We start from the raw sequence: 25,592 nt of genomic DNA, 5'->3' as shown, positions 1-25,592 counted from the left end.
AATACAAGGAAATGGGGCGCTTAGGTGGGTCAGCCGGTTAAGAGTCTGACTTTGGCTCGGATCATGATCTCCCAGTTTGTGAGTTCTAGCCCTGCATCGGGCTCTGTGCTGACAGGTGGAGCCTGGAGCCTGCTTTGGATTCTGTGTCTCCCTCTCTCTCTCTGCCCCTCCCTTGCTTGCACTCTGTCTCTCTGTCTCCTCAAGATAGATAAACATTAAAAAAAAATACAAGGACGCAAAAGCTTGGTTTAGTGACAGTGCTAGGATTACTTTTACTTGTTTAAATTAATATTCCCTTGGTAAATAAATCATTTCCAGGTTCTTGATAGATGAATTTAACTGAGAACAGGTTACAGATTACTCCATTAATTTACATGAGTTGCGCCAAATAGGAGCATGCAGAAAAAGAAACTTTTTAAAATAGTGTTTATTTTTGAGAGAGAAAAAGACAGAGCATGAGTGGGGAAGGGGCAGAGAGAGGGGGAGACACAGAATCTGAAGCAGGCTCCAGGCTCTGAGCTGTCAGCGCAGAGCCCGATGTAGTGTCTGAACTCACAAAATGAAAGATCAGCTGAGTTGAAATGGATGCTTAACCAACTGCACCACCCACATGCCCCCCCCCCAATTTTTTTCTTTTTTTAACTGTTAGTAGACCTGACTTGATCATACAGATTTTACCCTTTTCCTCTTCTTATGCCTTCCCTTCTAAGATTACATTGATATCTTACATATTAGACATGGCGTGTTCAGGTTCTCTTATAATTAGCTAACTTCAGTTGATGGAAAATTTATTATGGTTTTCAGAGCAATAGAAACAATAAGTAAAATTTTACTTAGAAGATAATAAGTAAATTTACAATTCTTTAACTTACCAGTTCAAACTTGAGCAGGTTTTAGTTAAAAAGACTTGACTTGAAAACTGCTTAAATTGAAGGCATCTGTAAATTATGTATCGGAACTCAGAAGGTTAGCTCTAAATATCTGGACTAGTAAAGGAGTTTCTAATCCACTTTTGGTATTTACATTCTGAAGATGACCAGCTTGTCTTCTGAGTTCATTGCTTTTGCAAGAGCCAAGATGATGGTGATCTTGTCATTATGGGGACGTAGGACTGGAGGACATGAGATTGAACTTGACTTTGATTGTCTTCTATAGGAGCCGCAATGATCATTTAGCCAAGTACTTTTGAACTTCATTATTGCTTAATTGACCATTTCTGTTTGTTTTTTAAAAGTCTAGTAGAAGTTGGTTTCTTTGTTTCGTGTTCGCTGTAAGTTTAACACTCATTGCTAATATACTTGACAAATGATTTCAAAACAAGCTTGTGTGTTTTAGTATTAATTTCATTATGTGAAAGGGAGGAAGGGCTTTTTGTTTATGCCCAGGATATATTTTTAAATGAGAAATGATTCTGTATTTAATCACACTGGCTAGATGATAACTTGGTTTTCTAGCAGACTTGTTAGTACTTAAAAGAGGATGAAGTTTTAATATGCCTAATGTATTATTTGGTAAATTAATTAATTGGAAGTGTATTTGGTTACTGAAGTGTGCTTTAAAATGAAGGCTTTTGGCACTCTTTGAACCATGAAAAATTTAAGTCCTGTTTTAGCACCACTGACTCTAATGGAAATTTTATTTAGTATCTGTCTTTTATTACTAAGATGCTCTAAAGCCAACTGTGAAAAACTAAACACTAGTATTTTAAACCTGTTAAATAGCTTTGAAAGAGGGCTATGGAAGAAACTCATTTAAACGAGTTTTGGTGTTTTTTTTTTTTTTTTTTTTGAGCTTTGGTTTAATAGCCCCATGGAGCCATAGTTGTGACATTTTTTTTAAATATTAAGTCAGAGAGGTAGATACACTTTGTTTTTTTTATTTTCTGCCATAAATGAATATTTTTTGTTTTATACATTTATTGGTTTTCTGTCCAAAGCAGCACCAGTAACTCTGGGGGATGGTTTTCCCCTAAACTACAGCAGATTGTCAAGTTATCATTGTATCATCACAGGTTTGTGGAAAGGCCCCTTCCTCTTGCTTCTCGCTGTCTCTTATTGAAAAATGTTTATTTATTTAAGTGATCTCTACACCCAACATGGGGCTGAAACTCACGACCCCGAGATTGAGAGTTGCTCTCCCGACTGAGCCAGCCATCCCCCCCTCCTTTTCTCTTTTGGAGAGTTCAGCAATTTAATTTCTCTAGTCCTTGACTATAATCATTAGATCTAAGTAGTGCCCTTTGGTGCCACTCTTAAGCAGAGCATGATGGAAAAGTGAAGAACAAATCTGGAGGGAGAAATTGGATGAGAAGGAAGAAACAAGGGGGCAGAGAGGTACATACGTGAGGTGTTGAGTTGTGGAATGCCTGGAAAGCGGCTGCGGGGCAGTGGGGGGCAGGGTGCCACTTGGCGTCACTGGGCCCCCATCAGCTTTCTACTTGTATGTGCAAGCTTTGGTGTTCCCAGTTACGCAGGCATTTGATACCTAAAATACTGATAATTTGTAACATTTGGTACATTTGGCTTATGAAGTTATTCAATTGAAGTTTGGTGAATCACTCTAATAGAGCTTTAGAGTCCTGTTCATCTTTTTTTTTTTTTTTTTTTTTTTAAGGTGAGGAAAGCAAGGCCCAGAGTTGGTAAAATAATAAAGCCTAATTTATTTTTTCTTTTTAAAAATTTTTTAAATGTTTATTTACTTTTGAGAGAGAGAGAGACAGAGTACGAGCGGGGTGGGGGCGGGTGGGGGCGGCAGAGAGAAAGGGAGACACAGAATCCAAAGCAGGCTCCAGGCTCTGAGCTGTCAGCACAGAGCCTGATGCGGGACCCGAACTCTGGAACGGTGAGATGATGACCTGGGCTGAAGTCGGGTGCTTAACCGACTGAGCCACCCAGGTGCCCCTTTTTTCATTTTTTAAATGTTTATTTTTGAGAGTGAGTGAGACAGAGTGCAGGGAGGGGAGGGGCAAAGAGAGGGGGAGACACAGAATCCAAAGCAGGCTCCAGGCTCTAAGCTGTCAGCACAGAGCCTGACGTGCGGCTTGAACCCGTGAACCGTGGGATTGTGACCTGAGCCGAAGTCGGACGCTTAACCGACTGACACACCCAGGTACCCCAATAGAGGCTAATTTCTGATTGATGTCTTTGGGCTTCACTAGTGCTCATTCTGCCAAACTATATAGCATTGTGTAGTTTTATCTCCTACTTTTGAATTTGATCTGAGACTCCGGATTCTTTGGATTGAATTAAGCCCTGTGAAAGAATCCGTGTCATTTCTAATAAAGGCTTGGTTTAAAAAATCTGACTGAGGCTGGAGTACCTGTGAAAAGTACATCCTTACTTGCTTCTATAATTTTTATTTTAGCTTCTGCTACTACAGCCAGCATTTTCTTAAATAATCGTTACATGCTTTACATTCCTGGATATACAGACATTAGGAAGTCCTGTGCTGTTATCTTTGTTTTGTAGGTAATATTAATTTTTATTGTCTGCACATGGGAATGCTTATTGTCAATACATAATAAACATTTTGACCCCAAAAGAAACCAGGAAATATGCTTATAAAACAAGACATGGTCACAGTCATTTTGAGAAAGTTTATGGTGGGTCATACTTAGTAGGACAGATTCCCAAGGTCAGAACAACAACAAAAATGCAAATAGGAAAATTTGACTTGAACAACAACAAGAGACTCCCAAGAGATGACAGAATTTTCATAGTGCCTCAGAAGAAACCAGTTGTGTAGTTTAAGAAATGTGGAGAATTTATTGTATCACACTCCATAAATGTTATAAAGGAAGGGAGATGTAATTTACTTGCAATTATTAGTCATGAAGTTGTGAAGAATATAGAGCCCCACTTTGTTACAGACAGCCTGTAGTATAAGGGAAGGAACAAGTCCCCATTTCACACATGAATAAACAGACTTAATCTCATGATATGACCGAGCTACAGCACAAAGGACAGCCTGGGGGTGAGGAAGGCAGAAATCTTTGTCACTTAGCCAAAATAGGCTAGGATTCAGAGTCCATGAAACTTGTGATCAAAATAAGCCTCAAGTCTCATTTGCATGATTATGTTGAATAAGAGGAGAGTGTACAAAAATTACTTTTGGTGTGCAGCTCATTGTACTTAGGGGTCTGCTTCTCAAACCTAGAACCATGTTGAGTTACTATATTTATTCAGATCTCTCAATATGAATATTAGGATATAAAATAATGCATTTCAGTTTCTCCTCCCACTTCTGACTTGATTCTTTAATGCGTCCCTTAAAATTCCAACTACAGGCTGTATTTCTTTTAAAAAAAATTTTTTTTTAACGTTTGTTTATTTTTGAGACAGAGCATGAACGGGGGAGGGTCAGAGAGAGGGACACACAGAATCTGAAATAGGCTCCAGGCTCTGAGCAGTCAGCACAGAGCCTGACGCAGGGCTTGAACTCACTGACCGCGAGATCATGACCTGAGCCGAAGTTGGCCGCTTAACCGACTGAGCCACCCAGGCACCCCTATTTCTTTATTTTTGCTGTTTTGTTGTCATCATAGTCTTCTTTTTTTTTAAGATTTTTTTTTAAGTGATCCCACAACCCCAAGATCGAGAGTTAACACGCTGTACCCACTGAGTCACCCAGGTGCCTCTGTCTTCTTGATTTAATGGAAGGCCTGTGATACAGAACTTGAAGTTATACTCACTCTCAAATTTTGTTTAATAGTACATTTTAAACTGCAGCCAAATTTAGGCATTAATGATTTTAGGTTTCCTCTTGTATTTTATATTTACGGGGGAAGTAGAATAATATATAGAGAATGATTAAGCTAAGCAAATATTTGTACTTTGCCACGGTGTTAGATGTTTTAAAGTCAAATATTTGCTATAGAAATTAAAACTGAGCTAGACTAAAGAACCAGCCATCTTACCTTTTAAGGTGGTAAGATGTGGCTTCCAAAACCTCATTTTCAAAGCACCTGACTAAAATATTTAAGAAAAAGACTCTGGTTGCTATGAAGAATTTGGTGTATGAACCGTGATCTATGAGATCCTTACAGTTTATTCCACTTTTTTACAGTTCATATCTGGTTTGGTTTGGAAGTTCTTGGACCATCTTAGAAGTGGCGTTTATTGTTGGTTACATGTCTCTTCTTGCGACATCTTTCCCCACCCCTCCACTTACTTTTCTTTCGGATCGTTTCTGTTAGCTTTTTTGTAAGTAAGGAAAGACCTTTTTTTTTTTTTTTTTTTAAAAGTAGTCTTCATGCCCAACGTAGGGCTCAAACTCAACTACCCTGAGATCAAGAGCTCCAGGCTCTGAGGCTCTACTGACCGAGTCAGCCAGGTGCCCCGAGACACATGGTCTTACAAGTCCAGGAAGTTTGTTAATAAGTACCTCTCTTCCCCATTCTTAACATTTTTATCTCTTGGTGCTTATGGTTATTTTATGATGAATTTTCAAATTTCCATTCTCTCTCTCTTTTTTTTTTCTTTACATGCTTTCCTACTTTCTTTCTCTTGCCCTCCACTTAGCTGGTTGAAATTTCGATGTGTACTTTGTAGAGGACATACGGTAATGCTTTCTTGACGTGTATTCCTGCAGAATTGACCCATATTCGTGGAAAGCATTTTTTTTCTTATTCTTTTATTTGCCTGTATCCTTTTTTTCTGGGTTATAGTACTTGCAGTTCCTAATCTGAGCTGGATGAGAACAATGAAATGGCATTCTCTCACATTTAAATTAGTAAAGTTTTTCACACCCCAATGGGGGAACTAAGGTGGTATAATCTTCCCCCCTCTTTTTTTAGAAAATCCTGGTTGTGTGTTTTCTTTTCTCCCAAGGACCTGTTTAAGCATAGGTGTCTTATAGGTGACACCATATTTCACAGTGTCTCTTTCCTTTTTACCTTGAGGCCTGTGATTCTGATTCTCATGCCTCAAGAGCTAAGATTTTTTTTCAGACTCTTCCCTCATCTTCCTTATTTCTCCCCTTCCCACCCTCCCCCCATCCATATGACCTTATGTCCTTGTTTTTGAATTGCTCCTTCCTGTTGTCAGAGTCCTACTGGAAACATTTTCTATGGGATACAGTACTTTGTAGTCAAGCTCGAATTCCCTGGGGAGAGTTTGCTCTGTAGACCACCACCCTACTTCTGCTTGCTTTCTAAAATTCAGAAGCTCTTTCAGTGGAAAGAAATAGTTGCTCACATTTTGGCCTCCTCTCAAGGCAGATGGCTGACCTTTCCCCTCAGAGGTCATTGGTACTTGGCACTTGCAGGTGAAAGAAGGTGTTCCTGAGAAATGCAACTCTTACAGATACTTAAGGTCGTCCCCCCCCCCCCCCCCCGCTTTTCCTTCTCCTTCATACTTGTAATGAAATAGAAAGCTAGAATGATTATGGACCAAGTTCATCTAGCCTTCCCCACTTCCCCCAAAGTCTCCGTGAAAAGGGTGTTGGTGACTGCCATTCATCCAAAACATTAAATCCTTTGCCACGTACCCAGGTTATAACATTCCCCTCCCCACACATCACTTCAGAAGCCCATCTCCCCTAGGTTATTGTTTGTTTTTTTTTTTTAATTTTTTTTTTTTCCAACGTTTATTTATTCTTGGGACAGAGAGAGACAGAGCATGAACGGGGGAGGGTCAGAGAGAGAGGGAGACACAGAATCGGAAACAGGCTCCAGGCTCTGAGCCATCAGCCCAGAGCCCGACGCGGGGCTCGAACTCACGGACCGCGAGATCGTGACCTGGCTGAAGTCGGACGCTTAACCGACTGCGCCACCCAGGCACCCCAAGGTTATTGTTTTAAGGTGTGTACCATTGTATTGAATTATGGAAGGATGTTAATGGTTCAAGTTTTAGGGAGGGATTTTACTAAAATATCCCTGCTCAAAGTCATGGCTTCTTCCTCTTCTTCCCCTCTTCCTGTGTATAAGCAGCCTGTGATAATCAACACAAGTGGTAGATGAAACTAGTGAAGTGCTCGGGGAATGCTTTGAGATATTTCAACCATTATTTACAAATAAGTGGTTGAAAACATATGCTCCTAAAAGCCCTAGCTCCTATGCATAGCCCTAGTGCCTATGCTCCTAGTTTTGTAGAAAAACAGAACTTTGCCTGTCATGTTTTGTCATGAATACAGAGGTAACTTACCACCTTTGCAGAAATTAGGGTTTTGTTTTTATTATGAAGAAACGTGTAGCCTCCCACATACCCACACAGCAATTGCATAGGATTGGAAAAATCCCCCAAGAGCAGGTAGACTTATGATTTATCCAGACTGTCATTACATATAGTCTATTTGGCAGAGAGGCTCTAGGCCCTGATTGTAGAGTGATGGTATAATATGTTGAGTGAGTCACAGGAGATCAGTGTGGAAGGCGGAATTTACAAAGCAATGCTGACACTGTAAGATAATGGAACCTGTGATTCTAAAACTTGGCAGATGTGACTATGGTTGGATAAAAGGTATAGTGGAGAAAAATGCTTTCTTGCTCTTTTTTCCTCTGGTCAAGTTGTGTAAATTGCTGCAGGAGTAGAGGAAAGAAGCCTTAGATTGGTATGGGACTTTCGTACTCTTGTCTTTTCTAAGAATCTGTTGTCTTTGTGAAAGTCAAGGATAAAGCCCATGGGTTCGCGTTTATGCATATTCTTGTACTTGGAGCTAATAGAGTTGATTAAAAGGGAGTAGGTTATTGATGAAATGGGATTCTTAGTATTTTTATTTATATACACTTAATCTAATCAATGCTAATAGCACTTACTATGGTGTTGGAAATGTTCTATATCTGCTCTGTCCAATATGGTAGCTCCTAGCCACTTACTGGCAAGTACTCGAAGTGTGGCTAGTGTAGACTGAAGAACTGAATTTTTAATTGTATTTAATTTCAGTTATTTTACACAGGCATACGTGGCTACTGGCTACCATATTGGACAGTACAGCCCTGTGTTAATCTCATAAGTGATTCACATGGCTCTGTAATAAATAACATCTGAGGGCATTTCCGCGTGGACAGGCATGTTACAATTTTGTGGACATGTGGTTTTATTTATTTTCTTTTAGAGAAAGTTGGAATGAAAAAGGGAATATAAAGACTCTGTTAGTATGTGACATGAAAGTTGCAATTTAAATTTTAAACAAAAAACCCAGGGGTGGCCTGTTTTCGTGTATTTAAGAGAAACATTAATGAGAACCTTATTATTCTGCCTTAATGATCTGTGTTCTTTGATTGTAAGAGGAAAGCATGTTAGTGGATAATGAAAAATGAAGCCTAATTAATAAATGGATTTTGTTCATTCATCAAATATTTGATTGCTTTCAAAGTTAACCATGGTATAATTTCTGCTCCTAGGAATCTAAGCAGAAACAGGAGACCATGCTTATACAGCCAGAGTAGGTTGGTGTGAAGAAAAGAGGTTCTCGGAGGGCTGTGAGAGTCCTTTCGAGGGGTTTGGGGAGTCAGAACAAGCTTCTCTGACTACTGACAGTTCTTCCTATCTCGCAGTACAAACTGAAATACTCCTAGGATCAGCTAGAAGTATTCTAACATAGTGTCTTCTGCAAAATGTGTATCATGCGGTGGGATTCTAGGGATGTGCAGAGCACGGTCTTTGTGTTAGTATCTTCAGTGTTAAGTGCCACATATTGAGCATCCTGATCTGCTAGGCATTGTGCAGATTAGTACTTTTACATGGGTTATTTTACTTATTCCTCACAATGACTCCATGGCGTGTGTTGTATTATTATCTTCTTTTTTAATAGATGAAGAAACCAGAGTTTAGACAGAGCAGTTGACTTGCCCACAGTTTAAAGCTAGCAAGGACCAGAGTGTGTTTCTGCTTGTAGAGGTTTACAGAGAAGAATGAGAGGAGACGATATATGAAACACATGAATTACTAAATAACAAGATATTTTACATTAGTAATATATGTTAAAATGCAAAGCTGTAAGATATAGACTATTATTGCAAAAGGAATTCATTAAAGAGGGGCAAGAATAGTATGGCATGGTTTTGGAGGCATTAAGGATTACTTCTCAGATGGCTTGGATTGGACTTGTATGATACATAGTTATTCAACAAATATTTGCTCTTTTTTAAGTTTATTTATTTGGTGGGGGGAGGATGAGGGAGGGACCGAGGGAGAGAGAGAGAAGGAGAGAAGAGAGATCCCAAGCAGGCTCTGTACTATCAGCACAGAGCCTGATGTGGGGCTCAAACTCATGGACCATGAATAAGATCATGACCCGAGCTGAGATCTAGAGTCAGACACTAATACCAGAGATACTCCCACTGCTTTGGCACCCTATGGTGTTTTTAGGTGTTAAGAGTCTCTTTTTTCCCTGGAGATCCTGATATTCCCCTGCTGTTTGTTAACATTTTAATTTAATATCCCACTTGAGGGAGTGGATTCCTCTCCCTTGCTCACTGGCAGATTGTTTTCCGTAACCCCCTTTGTTCTGTCCCTCTGTTCTTCTGTCCTTTCTTGGTAGAAAGTACCTGACTTGGCTTTATTTAGTCCTTCAGCTTGCCTTCTAAAAGTTTTGTGAAGTGAATCCTTCTTTATATGGTTCTGTAGTTCAAGTTGATGTTGGTCTCTAACATGAGGAGAAAATGACCGGTTGAATAGTTTGGAGAATTTTTCTAAAATCTGATCGGTGATTAAGGGACCAGTTGATGTGGCAGGTATTTGGGGCATCAGTTCCCAACAAGACTTTCTAAGGATTAGTTAAGTGCAGTTAAGTTGAATTTCTATTACTCTTGTCTACAACTCACATCACATACTATTCTAAGGAAGAACAAGAGTTGGCATTGATCTCTCTTTTTTAATGTTTGTTTATTTTGGGAGAGAGAGCGAGTGAGCACAAGTGCATGTGTGAGTAGGGGAGGGGCAGAGAGAGAGAGAGAATCCCAAGCAGGCTCTATGCCGTCAGCATGGAACCCAAAGAGGGCCTAGATCTTACGAACTGTGAGATTGTGACCTGAGCCAAAAATCAAGTCGGATGCTTAACTGACTGAGCCACCCAGGTGTGCATCCCCTGTTTTGGGGGCATTGATCGTTTTTGGAGATGAATTACACTGGACAATATCCTGTGGGTGTTTGATCCTGTTGATAACTAATTTGTTGAATAGTTTTCTTACCTATAGGCTTCTTCAACCCTTTAATAGGACAATATGTGGTGTAAACATGAGTACAAGCAATGTGTCCCATACTTACTTTAAACAGAAGGTTTTATTGTGATGGTTGTTTGTTTTGGGCTGCTTGTCAGGGCATCCAGATTTTTATTTTCTTTAGGAATTTGGTTTGGGAAAAGCTGGCGGTATCTATGTTTAGCCCTATAGTCTTCATCTAATGCTCTTTCTGGGCCATCTCATTTAGTATCTGTACATATTACAGTCTTTGCATTCTTTGTATTTTAGCATTTCCTATATGTTGAAGACTCCCAAGTCCATAACCTTGCCTTGGTCCTCCTGAGCATTTGGGGCTGAGACTATATTTCCAGCTGCCCAGTGGATACCTCAGTCTGGATGGCTATGTAATAGGCAACTGGAACGCAACACTCTTCAAAATTAAAATCTCTTCTCCATTCAGTTACATGCATCATCTTATGGGAACTAGAGATAGAAGCCCTGACATCATCTGCCTCCAGTTTGTCTTTGATTCCATCCGGTAGATTACCAAGCCTAAAATTTATTAGAAAGGCTAATAGTGTCACCAACAAACATGTACCCTGCTGTGTTTTGTTCCTGGTAGAGAGTAGGATTGGCTTAGCGTGGATGTGGTAATGAGGCTCTCTGGATGCTTAGAAATGTCTTCCCTGCTATTGGGGGCTTCCGTGGGTTTTACATTGATGAGAGGAGCTGCTATTTACTATTACTGCCTTTTCTACACAATTCTAAAATTCTGTAGTAGTCTAAAAATGCTTCTTAGTTCATATCATATCATTTGTTTAAAAAAATATCAAAAGGGACAGACCTATAGGGAAGAAGCAATACACATTGCATCCAGCTGGTTAAAAACAAACAAAACTATAAATTACCAGTTGTTGAAAATGGCACACATGTCTCTAGGTAGTTAGTCATATTGGTAGTCAGTTTGCAAGTTGCAAAGGAAGCAGGGACAAGAGTAAAGAAAGGGATCCTGTGCGTTTCCCTCAGGTCTCATAGATTTGATCAAATTGACTTTAATTGGAAGTGGCAATTTTTCCATTGAAAGGATTTGAGAAGAAATTCCTCTGTTTTCTGAAGTGAGAAAGAGGATTTCTTTGGAGAATGCTGTTGTAACCTTATGCTCCATTTACATTTCAGCCTTCCAGGTTGCATTTGTCAGTTGCTTTTGAAATTTATGTTCTCTCGTGTTGAATATTGTTGCTTGCACTTTCCAGGTGTTCTTAAAGGTCACTAGAGACTAGAGCGCTTCAATATACGTTTTCATTGGGCAATAGACTGAACCTCTGATAGTTTTGTGGTTGTGGATTAGGGAAGGAGTATTTTGCTCGTAGGTTTAATTTTTCCTTGACAACAAAATTGAGGAAATTTGTCAAGGGAACTTGACTTTTGAATAGTTGGGATACAGACCTCATTTAATCTGGCAGTTGCTCTGCTGTCTTTTTCTTAAGAGTTTATGAGATGAAAGCTTAGAAAAGAATACCTGTGTGGTATTGATTAAGCCTGCCAACACGTGACCAATATAAGTCTTGTTAGCAGATGCACTTGCTTCTGGAAGAAATGCAGTGTCTGCCTCCTTCAGTCCTGCTCATTGTTACCGCAGTTACTGTTCATAGGTGTCATCCTTTCACTTGCTTTTTAATATTAAAAAAAAAAAAAGCTTTGTTGGAAAAGTTCTGAAGACATAGCTTTTCCTTTTTTTCCCTCCCAGTATTACTTTCCTTCTGATGATAATGTTCAGGTCTATAAATCATAAGGTTTCCTAACAGTCCAGTGGTGGATACAGGGCTGCGTTAATAATTTATAAATGTCAGGATGAAGATAAGGGCTCTGGAAAAACCTACAGTTTTGCATATATAATATTTAATAAAATTTACATTTTAAATTGTAATGCAGTAGATCTAATTTGTGTATGTTTTAATATAAACTGATAGCCTTGAGCTTTCTCACTCCATTCTTTAAAGAAACATGATATTTACTTTTTCTCACTTTGATACTTATCTTTTGGAGTCTTTTGTTGCAAATTAATGGGTTTCTTGGCAATGATCTTTCCAAGATCTTGGCAGACACTTGCTTTAGAGAGGTGCCACATTTATATTGGAAAACCCTGACGTAGACTTGAAGGCATTCTCTTTTCCTTCCCAGGTGGACCTGGTCCAAGAGGTAAATGATTTTTTTTATTAGAGAATGTGTTACAAGCTGAGCAGGACTGGGGTTTTTCATGGGTTATGTGGGGCCATTATATCATCCTCTAAAGTTTGTTGTAATAAATAAACTAAGCTACTATATAATAATAGGGACTATTCTTGAATGTTTATCTGTTCTCATCAAGAGGAGGGTGAAAATAAAAAAAAAATATCTTGTCTTCCGTATGAGTTTTTTTCTACGTACTGCTGATCACACATATCCAAGTGTGTGTGTGGTTTTCGTTGTTTTTTTGTTGTTTGTTGTTTGTACACAGAATTAGTATCTGACCTTGAGTTAATGGTATTTAAGATTTTTTTGGTAAACATTTAATAGAAAGGCACTGGTGTACTCTTAAGCCATTTATATTCTGCCAAGGGACTCTTTGAAAACTGATGGTACAATGGTTTAACGTATTGGGGCCCGAAGCCATGTATGGTATATCTGAATAACCTGAGAGGTTACTGCTGACACCTGCAGTGGGAACTTCAGGTGACACTCTGTAGGTTTGTGCTGTCCCGTGCTTCCTTCTACTGTTTCCTTCTTTCCACTTGTAGTTTCTTCATTTTCAGGCTCCATTTGGCTCTGAGTACCCACAGATTTGACTCTTGTGCTTTTCAGCTTTTTGCTGTATATGTCATATATCACTTAACTGCTCTTGGCATCTTGGATGCCCTTCTTGGTCATGGAGAGACTTTAGTGCTGAGAAAAAGCAGTGCTGTCTTCATTGCTGATGAATGATGGCAGCTAGATAATTATATGTAAGAATGCTTATTTTGAAATCTAGACTCTCTTATTGGGCAGTGACCCTTCCCCTCCCTTTATGGTTATTCTTACTCTTAATGTAATCAGTCATTTGGTGCCAACAAGTACAGGGAATCTAAAACAGTCAGCTATAGAACATGCGTGTACTGTTCAGATTACCTGGAGTTCATGCTTTTCCCACTGTTCCACATATGTAGAAGATGATATTTGTATAGCATACTGGGTAAACTGGAAATATTTTGGGAGTGCTTATATGGGACTTTGTGAAAAATTCATTATGACTTCTCAAATATAAGACAGGAAGTAACAGTGAGGGAAGATAATAAACGTTGAATTTGCCTAAAATACCAAATAAAGGTTCTTCCACATTTCTGTTGGAAAATTTGAGCTTGCTTCTGTGAACCATACATTTTTACATTAGATTCTAGGCATAAAATGACTAGTCAGTTTCTGATGAAGACTTTTCTTATGAACATGTTTTCAAATTCTTGATGATCACCATTAATGAAAGAATTTGTTCATCGCGAAGGAGGTGGCAAATAGAAGAATATTGCATTTTCTCTAGTTGCTGGAAACTTGTCATTAGCTAGAATTTAGTAATTTGAGTATTTAAAATTCTGTTTCCTGAGTATGATTATCTTTTGTTAATTTATTTATCTTAAAGTTTTTAGTTATTTGTTTATGTTTGAGAGACAGAGAGAGAGAGAGCGAGAGAGAGAGCATGCGCACACACGAGAGTACAAGCAGGAGAGGGGCAGAGATAGAAGACGACATAGAATCTGAGCAGGCTCCAGGTTCTGAGCTGTCAGTGCGGAGGCTGACGCAGGGCTCGAACCCCGCAAACCACGAGATCATGACCTGAGCCTAAGTTGGCCACCCAGGCGCCCATATGATTATCTTTTAAATTTGGTGGCACACTTTCCTTTCTTTAATTGATTAATGTAGTCACAGTTTTCTTAATCACATAGATTTTTGAATCCAGTTAAACCTTTCATACTAAGTATTTAAAAACAATACACCTTCCCCCTCCTTCTTTGACTCACCAATTCTTTAGGATTCCAATTATGACACCAAGTAAACATCACTAATGAGCCTATTACACCTCATGTTTTCTTTCTCGCTTTTCATGTGGACTTTACAGTGTTCAATTCGGGAACTCAGAAATGTTACTTAGCGAAGTTATTTTTTTAATCCAGTAATTCTCTTTTATTAACTTGCAAGGTGAGTATCTTTCAAATAGCATACCCCGCCCCCAGGTCTTCTTTTGGACTGCAGGTGCATTTCCCTTTGAAATGGGGTAGGGGAGTGTTCCCATCTAATGTGTCTTCCTGGAGTGGAAACCAACAAGACTGTAGCAGCCTAGATTTTATTAAATGCAGCTTTTGGTAACATCACTAATCTGGAGTTTTTCTTTAGACACCTTACATATGCTTTGGGTTTCCCTGTGAATAAACCAGTGTATTGTTTTCATTTCTTTCAGGATTTTCAGAACAGGGTCCTTATGCGGTCTTTCCACCATCCCGTCACTGTAGCTTCACTGGTCATTCACAGATTTATTTGGCCTGTCTGTAATATCCTATTTGCTGCAGACTGTTTTCTTGCGACCTTGTGTATTTCATCCCCAGTTGTTGGTTTCAACTGGCCAGTCTCATGGTTGTTGATACTGCCTGTGTGGTGAAGACTAGATTTTTATCTCTAGCCTAGAGCTTTCTAACCTCTCAACTCTAGAGATCTGTTAGGCATCTCAAATCTAACCTGTTCCAAACAGAATTTCCCATTTTCCTTCTCTGCCCCATATCAGTAAATGACAGCTCTACTTGTCCAGTTGCTCAGGCCCAGATCTGGGCCCCTCCTTTGTCTCATACTACGTCCGATCTGACAACAGATTCTGATGGCTCTCCTTGAACAACGTATCTACAGTCTGACCTCTGCCAGTACCTTGCATGCCGCTACCTTGCCTAAATCAATAGTTTCCTAGCCCTACGGCAGTCAGAGAGTGTCTGTTAGAATGTCACTCATTTCCTTTTCTATGCAACTGGCTTTTTCCTCTTACTACTTTAGTAAATGCCCCCAGCTTTCTCTTCATCTCTGGCTTCCTTCTTGCTTTCACTGTTTCAGCCACCTTGGCCTTTTGCTGCTGTCTGGGCATGCTTCTGCCTTGGGCCTTTGTACTTGCTTTTCTCTCTGCCTGGAGTGCCTTCTCCCAGACAACCACACAGCTTGCTCACGTATGTTCTTTAGGTCAGGTGACCCATATCAGTGAGTACCTTAAATAAATTAACAGCCCCTCATTCCCTTTGCCCAGCTTTGCTTTTCTCCGTAGCACTTACCACCAGGTAATACACTGCTCTTGTTTGTTTATTGTCTGCTCCTTCCCTTCTATACTCTCAGCTCTCTGAGGTTACAGATTGTGTGTATTCTGGTCGCACAAGTATCTGTAGGGACTAGGGCACTTCCTGGCAGTCAGTGGGTACTCAGTAAATATTTGCTGAATTAATGCAACAGTTAACCAAGACTCTGCTCTGGACTTTGTGTTTATTTGATGATCAGGGTTACAACAGCTGCAACATCTAAGCATTGTGGTCCAGGCCCTGGGACTCCCCGTACTCCCTGCGCACTCACTGGTTGCCGGCATCTGGAACTGAGTAGTTCTGGTGGTTCTGCTTTTCTCTGAATGACATCAGGCTAACAAAGAAGGCAGGGTAACACATTCGGTCAACCTGGAGACAATCACACCCAGTCAGAATAGCTCAGACATAGAAAATGGCAAATTGAGTTTTGATTTAGACTTCTGCTTTTAGTCAGGGCTACCTTTCCTTTTCATCTAAGACTCGGATTCTAAGTGTTTTTAGAAGGATTGCTCCAATGAGTTTTATGTTTCTGTTTTTCCCTTGATATAATTTGTACCCATGGATTAAAAGTGCATTATGAATGCTTTTGGTTTTTCGTGTATGTGTGAAGTGTAATTGTATTAACTATAAAATTCACCTTGCCATTACCTTTTGTCAAATGCTGAGAGCTTATGTGCCATGGTTGTGAATTACTTTGCATCTTGGAGCTCTGCAGACTGAAAGCAACCCTGTCCAGTTTACCTGCTTCAGAACATGTCACGCACAGGTGTAAGCCTGAGCACATACTACTGCATGTTAAAGATTATTGTGGTCCAGGGCCGCCTGGGTGGTTTAGTTGGTTAAGCGGGCTGACCCTTGATTTCGGCTCAGGTCATGATCTCACAGTTCGTGAGTTTGAACCCCTTATTGGGCTCTGTGCTCATGGCGCAGAGCCTGCCTGGGATTCTTCTCTCTCTTCCTTCCTCTCTCTCTACCCTTCCCTGACTCGTGCTTTCTCTCTGTCAAAAATAAACTTAAACAAACAAAAAGATGATTGTGGTCCAAAGAAAGTTTCTCTCATTCTTAGCATTACATGAGATAAAACTTCTCCTTCTATGTGTTCATTAACTATACTTTTACAGCTTTAAGAGGTGGTTTTACTCAATTACAGAGTAATAGCTCATCCTTATTTTAGCCAGATGTATCTTTTTTCTTGACTGCAGTAAAGCTTTGAGCTTTTTCTTATTAGTTTGTAACATTGCTGTTTGTGTGTTTTAGCATCTTTTTTCTTAACTGCAGTAAAGTTTTGAGCTTTTTCTTACTAGTTTGTAAAATCGCTGTTTGTGTGTTTCAACAGCTGTATTGAAATATAATTCACTTATAATTTACCCATTTAAAGTATACAATTTAATGGCTTTAATATATCACAGATAGGTGTAACTATCACCACAGTCAATTCTAGAACATTTTTTATCACCCCTAAAAGAAATCCTGTAACCATAACAGTCATTCCCTGCCCTGTCCCCTGCTTCCTTGGCAACCATTAATCTGCTTTCTCTGTGGATTTGCCTTTTCAGGACATTTACTATAAATGGGGTCATATGATATGTGGTCTTTTGTGACTGGCTTTTTTTTGCATGTCATAATGTTTTCCAGGTTTTGTATCCATGTTGTATCAGTATTTCATTTCTTGTAATTGCTGAATAATGTTCTGTTGTACGGATATACCATATTATAGTTCTCCATCTGCTTCGTTTTTTCTTTATGGCCTTGCTTTGGGCAAGTGAGCTTAGGAATTCTATCCCCTTTCACATCAGGGGCTTGAATTCATAGGCATTTGGTTTCCCTTGTACTTGGCATTGTGGACATCAGGTTTTCTCTTCAGTTGTATGATAACAGAAGCATCCACTTGGCCCCACAATCAGGCAACTCACCAATGAGTAATATTACCCCCAACAATCTTCAGGGCTTGCCAGAAAACATCAAGATTTTCAGGATATGTTACTTCTGTTTTCCTAATTCAGCTTTAGACACCTGTGTAATTACTATTTCAGGCAGTGCTTTGAATTAGTCTAGCTTATTTCAGAGAACAAAGAACATGCCATCTTACAGTTTTTGTAATGGTGTTAGCTTTATGGATTGCATGTTAGTCAAGCATAATTATGAATAAAGCAACACAGATGTTTAACCCCTTGAAATCTCTGTGATAGACAAATAATTTTATTTCTTTAAAGCAGTGGTTCTCCTTTGTAAGCAGTTTTGCTTCCCAGATGACATGTGGCGATATTTGGAGTTCTTTTTTATTGTCCTGACTGGAGCAGTGGGTTGTGCTGTTAGGATCTACCATGGGTAGAGACCAGGGATAATGCACAGGACGGCGGACAGCTTCCACACAACAAAGAATGATCTGACCCCAAATGTTTATCTTGCCACAGTTGAGTAGGCCTGGTTTAGAGTGACGGTGAATTTTCCTTAACCCACTGAGCAGCAGAGACACAACTGTAGGTAGTGTGCAAAGTAAAAAATTCTGTGTGGATTTGGCAGAATTTCACATTTAACAGTATAGGACAACGATTGCTTATATTAAATGAGTTTGTGTGTTCTTTAAAGAAAAGGATGATGGGTTGATTGGTTATTTGTTTTCTCGTTTATGTATGGAAACTTGCTTAGGCACCTCATGTTTTGGAATTCCTTACTCCTACTTCAAATAAGAAGATTGGGTATTGTTTGTTATTTAATTTTAATTGAGCTGTTAATTGTAATCTAGAGTTTTGCTGTTCTAGGTGCTTTCCAAACCTTTTGTAGGTCCTGTGTTTTGTTATTCTGTCTTTTTGGAAGAAATTAATATATTTGTCAGAGTCCACTCATCTTCATTCTTTCAGTTCTCCCCCCAAGTTTCTGAGGGGGGAAGTGTTCCTTTAAGCATTACATCCACTTCTGAATAAGGGGCGTTCATTCTGTGCTTCCTTATGTTTTGGTGCCACAAAGTTCCCTCTCCGAATTTGGCTAGTACATCCCATCTCCATTGTGCAGATTCTTCGAATAAGACGTGTGCTCTAGGGATGAGGGTACGAACTCAGGATTGATGGGAGTTTAAATATTCATTAACCCCAAGTGTAGAGAATCATGGGAGGGGCATGTGTAGCCAGCCATTTGCCTGTACGGTTGGGTTTGTCTGGGGGAAGAACTTCACAACCTGCTTCTAGTACCACATCACTTTTAGATAAAACACAGTCTTACCTCTGCCAGGGTTCACAGATCTGCTGGCCCCATATTTCTTGGGCAGTTTTCTTAGGTCTTCCATGTTGGGACCATCTCCTTTTGCTCCTAAAGGAGAATGGTAAATGCAGAAATGGCAAAGGCAGATGTTCTTGAGGTGCTTTGGTTCCTGATCTAGTTAGACTTGCAGAGAGTGGATTTGAAAGCAAGCTTGTATGGATTGGACTAACACCTCTTGATGGCAAATACCTCCAGCCAGGCAAGGTGAATGTTCCCAAAATGCTGTTTTCATCTCAAGGGCCTACAGTGACACCCTTTGGATAGCTTGGCTTTTAAGGACGGGTAATTTAAGGCAATATGGCCTTGTGGTTAAGAGTCTAGGCTCTGGGGCGCCTGGGTGGCGCAGTCGGTTAAGCGTCCAACTTCAGCCAGGTCACGATCTCGCGGTCCGTGGGTTCGAGCCCCGCGTCGGGCTCTGGGCTGATGGCTCGGAGCCTGGAGCCTGTTTCCGATTCTGTGTCTCCCTCTCTCTCTGCCCCTCGCCCGTTCGTGCTCTGTCTCTCTCTGTCCCAAAAATAAATAAAACGTTGGAAAAAAAAAATTAAAAAAAAAAAAAAAAAAAGAGTCTAGGCTCTGGAGTCAGTGGCCTGGGTTCATATTCTAGATCTAACACATAGTTGTGTGATTTTTGGTCAGCTTGCTCAGCCTGTCTGCGCTTGCTTTTGCTTTGGGAAAATGTACATAACAACAGTACCTACTGAACGGGGTTAGGTTGATCATATGACCTGTTTTTTTCATGAATAATTAAAAACAATTTTTTTTACTGTTTATTTATTTTTTGAGAGAGATTTGGACAGAGTGTGAGGAGGGGAAGGGCAGAGAGAGGGGGGAGACACAGAATCCGAAGCAGGCTCCAGGCTCCGAGCTGTCCGCACAGAGCCCGACGCGGGGCTCTAACCCACAGACCGTGAGATCGTGACCTGAGCCGAGGTCGGACGCCTAACTGACTGAGCCCCCCAGGCACCCCTGTCCTAGTAACTTCAACTGAGGTTGTGGTGTTGGAGGCGTCCTGAAGTAGAGGAGCTTGAGAGAAACTTACGAGGCAACGGTGACGGGATTTGTCGACGTCAGGATGAAGGTGGGCAGTAAAGATGCTGCCTCTCTTGTGTAGCAAGGATGGGCAGGGGAACTAGTCACCGGGAGAGACCATCTAGAAGAGGGGCTCACTTGGGGCCAGAGTGTGCCTTCAGTTTGGATATGCTGGGGACACTTTGGAGACCTCCAGGAGGAGACTTCAGGTGGACAGTCTTCACTCTGCCGAGGTTTGGTAGACACATTTGGGGATCACCTGTGTGCATGTGGTGTGTGTGGACCGACGGAAGTGTAGGAGATTGACCAGGATGGGCGTTGGGAGAAGGGGGCCCCCGCACAGGGCCCTGTGGAACTCCTGCACTGGCTGGCCCGGCTGGGGGCCAAGGGTCAGGCAGGTAGGCTCAGGAGAGGACTGTGCCAGGTAAGCCAAAGGCAAAAAGCCTTTCCAGAAGGAGGGTGTGTGGTCAGCCCTCTCAGGGGATGCTGAATGGCCAGATGGTAATGAGGTGGGCTTGATAACAGAGAGGAAATGGCTTTAGTGGGAGTTGTTTCAGTGAACATGTGATAGGTAGGCATGGTTCTTGTCAGGTGGTGGAGAAAGGACACAGGTTAACAACAGATGACGTGGGGCGCTTGGGTGGCTCAGTTGGTTAAGTGTCTGATTTTTGGCTCAGGTCATGATCTCACGGTTCGTGGGTTTGAGCCCCGCATTGGGCTCTGTGCTGACAGCTCAGAGCCTGGATGGAGCCTGCGTTGGATTCTGTGTCTCCCTCTCTCTCTGCTTCTCCTGCTTGCACTCTGTCTCTCTCTTTCTCTCTCTCTCTCTCAAAAATAAAAAATAAACATTAAAATTTTTTTTAAAAAATTAAAAAAAAACAATGATGACAGTAGTGGGATCCGCGAGGGTCCTTTTATAGGCAGGACGGGGAACAGTGGGAGTCTGGACTCTGTCTGGGAGCCTTCCTGGAGTTGGGCAGCAGAAATGCCCGAGGGCCTGAATTTGAGCTGAGGTTAGGTAGACCGAGGGGAGGGGACGATTATTCTGAGCAGATAGGTTCCTGAGATGGAAGGAAGTGTTTTGAGGTAGCTGGAGCATACATACAGGAGAGGTGGCGATGGGGCTAGACAAGTGAAGGGACAGTCAGGATGTGAAGGTCCCTGCAGTCTTTGGAAAGAGGTGATGGATAGTGAATTGCACTTTAAGGGCTGAATTGTGTTGTGTGAATTGTATCTCTATAAAGTTTGTTTTAAAAAAGTGGTGCGGTTGTCAGAGCTGCTGGCTGGTTGCACTGCAGGATGAATTGGAAGGAAGGCAAAAACAATTTTAGTCACAGAGACCAGTTAGAAGGCAGTTGTATTAATCTATGCGAAAGATGATGGCTTTTTACATTTCATCTGGTGCAACGGATAAATCAGAGATTCGGCATGTGATTGGGAGGCCCGAAGAGCTGAGCAAAATGCCTGGTGTGTGGTTAGGCATGTGACAAACATAAATATTTCTTGCTCTGGTTCAATGAGGAAGAATTATGTGTACTTCACTAGCTGCATTTGGTGAGTCAAGTGTCCTGCAGAATCTGGCTTGAGTAAGTGAGATGATTGGAATTCAGGGAGTGAAAAGTCAGGAGGGAGAGGCAAGTTTTCATGGATAAGTGAGTTTTACATGATCCCAGAGAGGATCTGTTTGAAATTTTGTTATTTGTAGTCAATTTTACACGATCTGGTTCTTAATTGTGCGGTAGAACCCCCACTTCCCCGCAAGAGAAGATAAGTTCTTGAGGGTATGGATGGTGTTGGGCTCCATTTATGTCTTGCATGGCACAGTGTACTATTGGGGATTATCTACTGTTGAGAGTTTACATTTGTAGAGCGCTTTGCAATCTGTGAGCGCATCTCCATATGGTATGCTTAATTAACTTAATCCTTACAGCAGCTCTTGTGGCGTGGCTAGCTGTCATCCCCGTTTTACAGCAGGGAAACGGATTCAGAGAGGTAGAGCGATTTGCCCAAGGCAGGACAGCACATGGCACTGCCAAGAACTTGGGTCTTGGCTTCTCAGCCCAGTTCTGTGCTGGGCCTGACCTTCTGGGACCTGCTTGGATAGTATCAGGAAGTGGGTTTAAGTGCGGTTTCGTCCCTGAGCGTGACTGAATTTTTAGGTTTTTATCTGCATCGGCTCGGATCGGTAGTGAGGGGTTTGCGGGTGGGTTGTTGGCTTGATTTTGAAGGGGCGAGCGATGTTTGTACGGAAGGTGCAGTCACCTGAAGTCAGAAAGAGTGCTTCCGTATCACCGACTCTTGAAGGCCTTGGACTCTGATTAGCGGAAGACAGAGCCAGGCCGGCTGCCCGGATTTAGCAGTTGAGATGAGATGACGAAGCACAACCTGATGAGTGTGGAAACCAGTGAGAGGAGGATGTGTTTGCCACGAGTCCTAGGGGTGTTGCTTTTGGAAATGTGAGTTGTAAGTCTGTTTTGAAGATCCTCTCCACTCCAGCACGAGCAGTACATGTTTTTGTGGGCTTAAAAAATTTTTCTCAGAAAAACTATTCATCTTCGCTTCCTTGGTGACATCACACAATCTCGTGGCTTTCAAAACTAAATTAAAAAGTAAGTTTTTGTCTCCAGCCTGGACCTCTGAAAATCTTCATGTGGTTTTTATAGGCTTCTCAAACTCTGCATGTTCATACCTGAGCTCCTGATCTTCCTTCCAGAACTTGCGTAACGTCAGCTTCATTCACCCAGTGGCTCATGCCAGAGAGCTTGGGGTTATTCCTGACTTCTTTCTCTCACACCTCACCTCCCGGTTTGTCAGCACATCCTGTTTGACCCTTATCTTAAAGATACATAGAAAACAGGACTTGTCCCCTCTCTGCCACCACCATGCCAGTCTGCCCCAGCTGCCTTCGCCGCTTACCTGGCCTGTTGTAGCCAGCCGCCTCCCTGGCCGGTCTTAGTGCTGCAACACGTGCATCCCTTCAGGATTTTTCTCACTGGCCAGAGTGATCTTGAACAGAAGTCAGATCATGTCTTCTTGCTCTGTTGCTCAGATCCCCGCAGTGGCTCAAGTGTCATTCGAGTCACTGCATGTCACATCATGGCACTTGAGTAAAGGCATCAAAGTTCTTACTCTGGCCTACGAGCCAGGATCCAGCCCCCCCACCCTTCGCCCCCATCTCCTCTCCAGCTGCTTCTCTCTTTCTCATGCCACTGCAGCCTCCTATGTCCTGAGTGTGCCCAGCTCACTCTTGCCTCTGGACATTTGCACCTGCTTTCCCTCTGCTGGAATGCTCTCCCTTCGTGTGTCCTTAGGGCGTTTTCTCTAAATGTCTTGCTCGGGGCAAACCCTGAGGGCTTCCCTGACCATCATTTAAAATTGCAATGTACCCATACTCTATGTCCCCTTTGAATTCCCCATGTAAGATCTTTTCATGTACTATCTATCTATCTGTCTATCTATCTATCTATCTATCTATCTATCTATCTATATTACTCTTTTGGGTATGATTCTTTTCCCCACTCCCTAAAACATAAATGCCACGAGGGCAGGGAGTTTGTGGTTCTTTGCTACTCTCCTCACACCTAGAACGGTAACTAGTACACAGTAGGGGTTTGGTAGACATTTGTTCTGTGAATAAATGAAGATTGTTGTGAATCTGAACATGTTATAGAGTAGATTTTCTCTCGTGTTATTTGTTACAATATGTTATACTGCTTTCTGTTCAAGTGGGTGGAGCAGTGGATTGACAGAGACACTTTCAACGTTTTTGTCTTTCTTAGTGGACAAGAATTTCTTTTCTGGAAGGGAAGGGCAAAGACAGGTTTCCTAAATCTGTCTGTGTGAATTATCAGCCTGGATGCCTGTGGGAAAAGTTAGCACCTATGAAGAGCTGGTGACCCTGGGAACATAGATTGTAACCTGAGGAGTAGGTTGTTCAGGTTGGATGGGGTTTACCTGTAGGACTGCTTTCCCTTTGGAAGAATCATTGGGTGTATGGCTTTGTGCACACGATCTCTTCTCAGTTGCCCTTCCGTAGTCTGTAAAGTGGGGACGGTGACTTCTGTCTGGTTCACTTCACTGAGTTGAGAAAAAGAACTGAGCGAGATCATGGCAGGAGTCTGCTGTGAACCCGGTGTTGTTAACAAAAACGCTGTTGTTGTAATGGTAAATCTTTTCTAGCAAATTGAAGTGACAACTACCCTTCTCAGTGCCATCTGGCTTCTCTCTGGGTCCCTTTCCTTAAATGTCACATTATTGTTGTATGTTGGTCATTGTGAGATGAAGCTCAGAAAAATTATGATTAGTATGGGAAATGCAGAGGGAAAAAAATATCCCCACTGCACTGTATTTTAGAGCCAAATGTAAATGGTAATTGCCTTTTGTTTTGGATTATCACTGTTCTTAGTTACCTGAAAGTTGGATACACACACGGGATTTCATTTTGTGGATGCTTTCTCTGTTTTTTCTTGAATTTTTCTTTCTTGCTTACTCTTGGCAGAAGCAACTCAAATTTCTTTGTAAGTAGAAGCTAGTATATGATTTTGTAGGGAGTGGTGTTGGATGTATAATTTGGACTTACTATTTTTTTCCTTTTTGAGTGCTGAAATAATATTTTTACATAATTTTCTGGTTATCTTCTTAACCCTGGAGAGAATGGTCTTTTTCTTAAATTCATCAGATGTCTGTCCTGAAATACATCTGCGAGGTTTTCAGCCTAAGCCCTTGTTCTTTCGGATTCCCGGGAGACCTTGGTATGTTTTTCAGTGTCAAAGAGGAATGTTTTAACAACGGCGTTAGCTGATAGTTTTCTTTCTTGCATGATTGGCTTGTTCATGCTTTAACTTAAGCCCAGTGGAGAAAGTAATATGTCTCTTTGAGTATTTTCAATTGCTAGCACTAGTGGCCTACAGGGACTTAGGAGTTTATTACTGTCTGTTTAGCAGATGATTCATACGGGCAGAACTTTTGCAGGCACTAAGATAATTTTTCATTTTCTTAAAATATGTTTAGAAAATGGAAATCCTATCTAGAAGCATATTTCCCGTGTAGAAGGAAGGAATCTAGGTTTGTGCTACATGCTTTCCCCCTTCTGACTCTGTTTTAAATGATCAGCTTTATTTGCTCCTTCATGGGTCTGTCTCCCATAGGTGGTTGTGAACATTTTTTATTTTCTCGAATGCCTAAGGATAGTTGAGGTGCTTATGGAAAGGTCTTCTCTGGTGTCAGATTTGACCTAAGAGCTTTGGAGAGAGTATATGATACTTTTTATGGTTTTGGCGTGACCGAAGAGAATTTTCTCTGTGTCTAAGGCATGTAATTGCAAGCTGATTTGTTTGTTGCTGTCTAAGTAAAGAGGACCGATCTTTTGTTTGTTTGCATATGTTGTTTCTTATCCGGCCCTAGTAACATGAGAAACAGATGGTTCTCATATTGATCAGTTTGCTTTTTTGGCATTAGAGCATTGAGGGCGAGGACTCTTGAGTTCTTCAGTCATTGTATCTTCAGTTCCGAACACCTGGCACATAGATAGTGTTAAGTACAGATTGTTGAGCAAATGAAAGAAGATGATACAGGACTGCAAAAGATAAATTACTGGCGATTATGACTGTCCAAAAACTGACTGGTAAACAAAACAGTCTGTGTCCATCTGTTGTCCCCCCCCCCCCCATAACATTTTTGTTAAGAACCGTGTTGGGTTGGAATTTGGGACTCTGTCTTCTCATTGTAAAGTCTTAAGAACGTCAGGCTTTCCTTGCTGGGTTTAGTTCTAGGGAGGAGTTTATTAGGGAAATTACTAAGAGTGGAAATTTGGAAGAATGTAAAAACTACCTAATATTCCCTAAAGATGG

The 25,592-nt window shown here is 41.2% G+C and overlaps 1 protein-coding gene across 4 annotated transcripts in view; it reads left to right on the top strand.

The window, feature by feature from the left end:
- The window catches only part of RERE (arginine-glutamic acid dipeptide repeats), a 426,631-nt gene that overhangs the window by 138,547 nt on the left and 262,492 nt on the right, over nucleotides 1–25,592 (top strand). The gene's annotated exons all lie outside the window — the stretch shown is intronic.

Source organism: Herpailurus yagouaroundi, unplaced genomic scaffold (assembly GCF_014898765.1).
Source record: "Herpailurus yagouaroundi ecotype Mexico unplaced genomic scaffold, PumYag 77, whole genome shotgun sequence".
Classification (NCBI taxonomy): Eukaryota; Metazoa; Chordata; class Mammalia; order Carnivora; family Felidae; genus Herpailurus; species Herpailurus yagouaroundi.
This window is presented reverse-complemented; position numbering and strand designations above follow the sequence as displayed.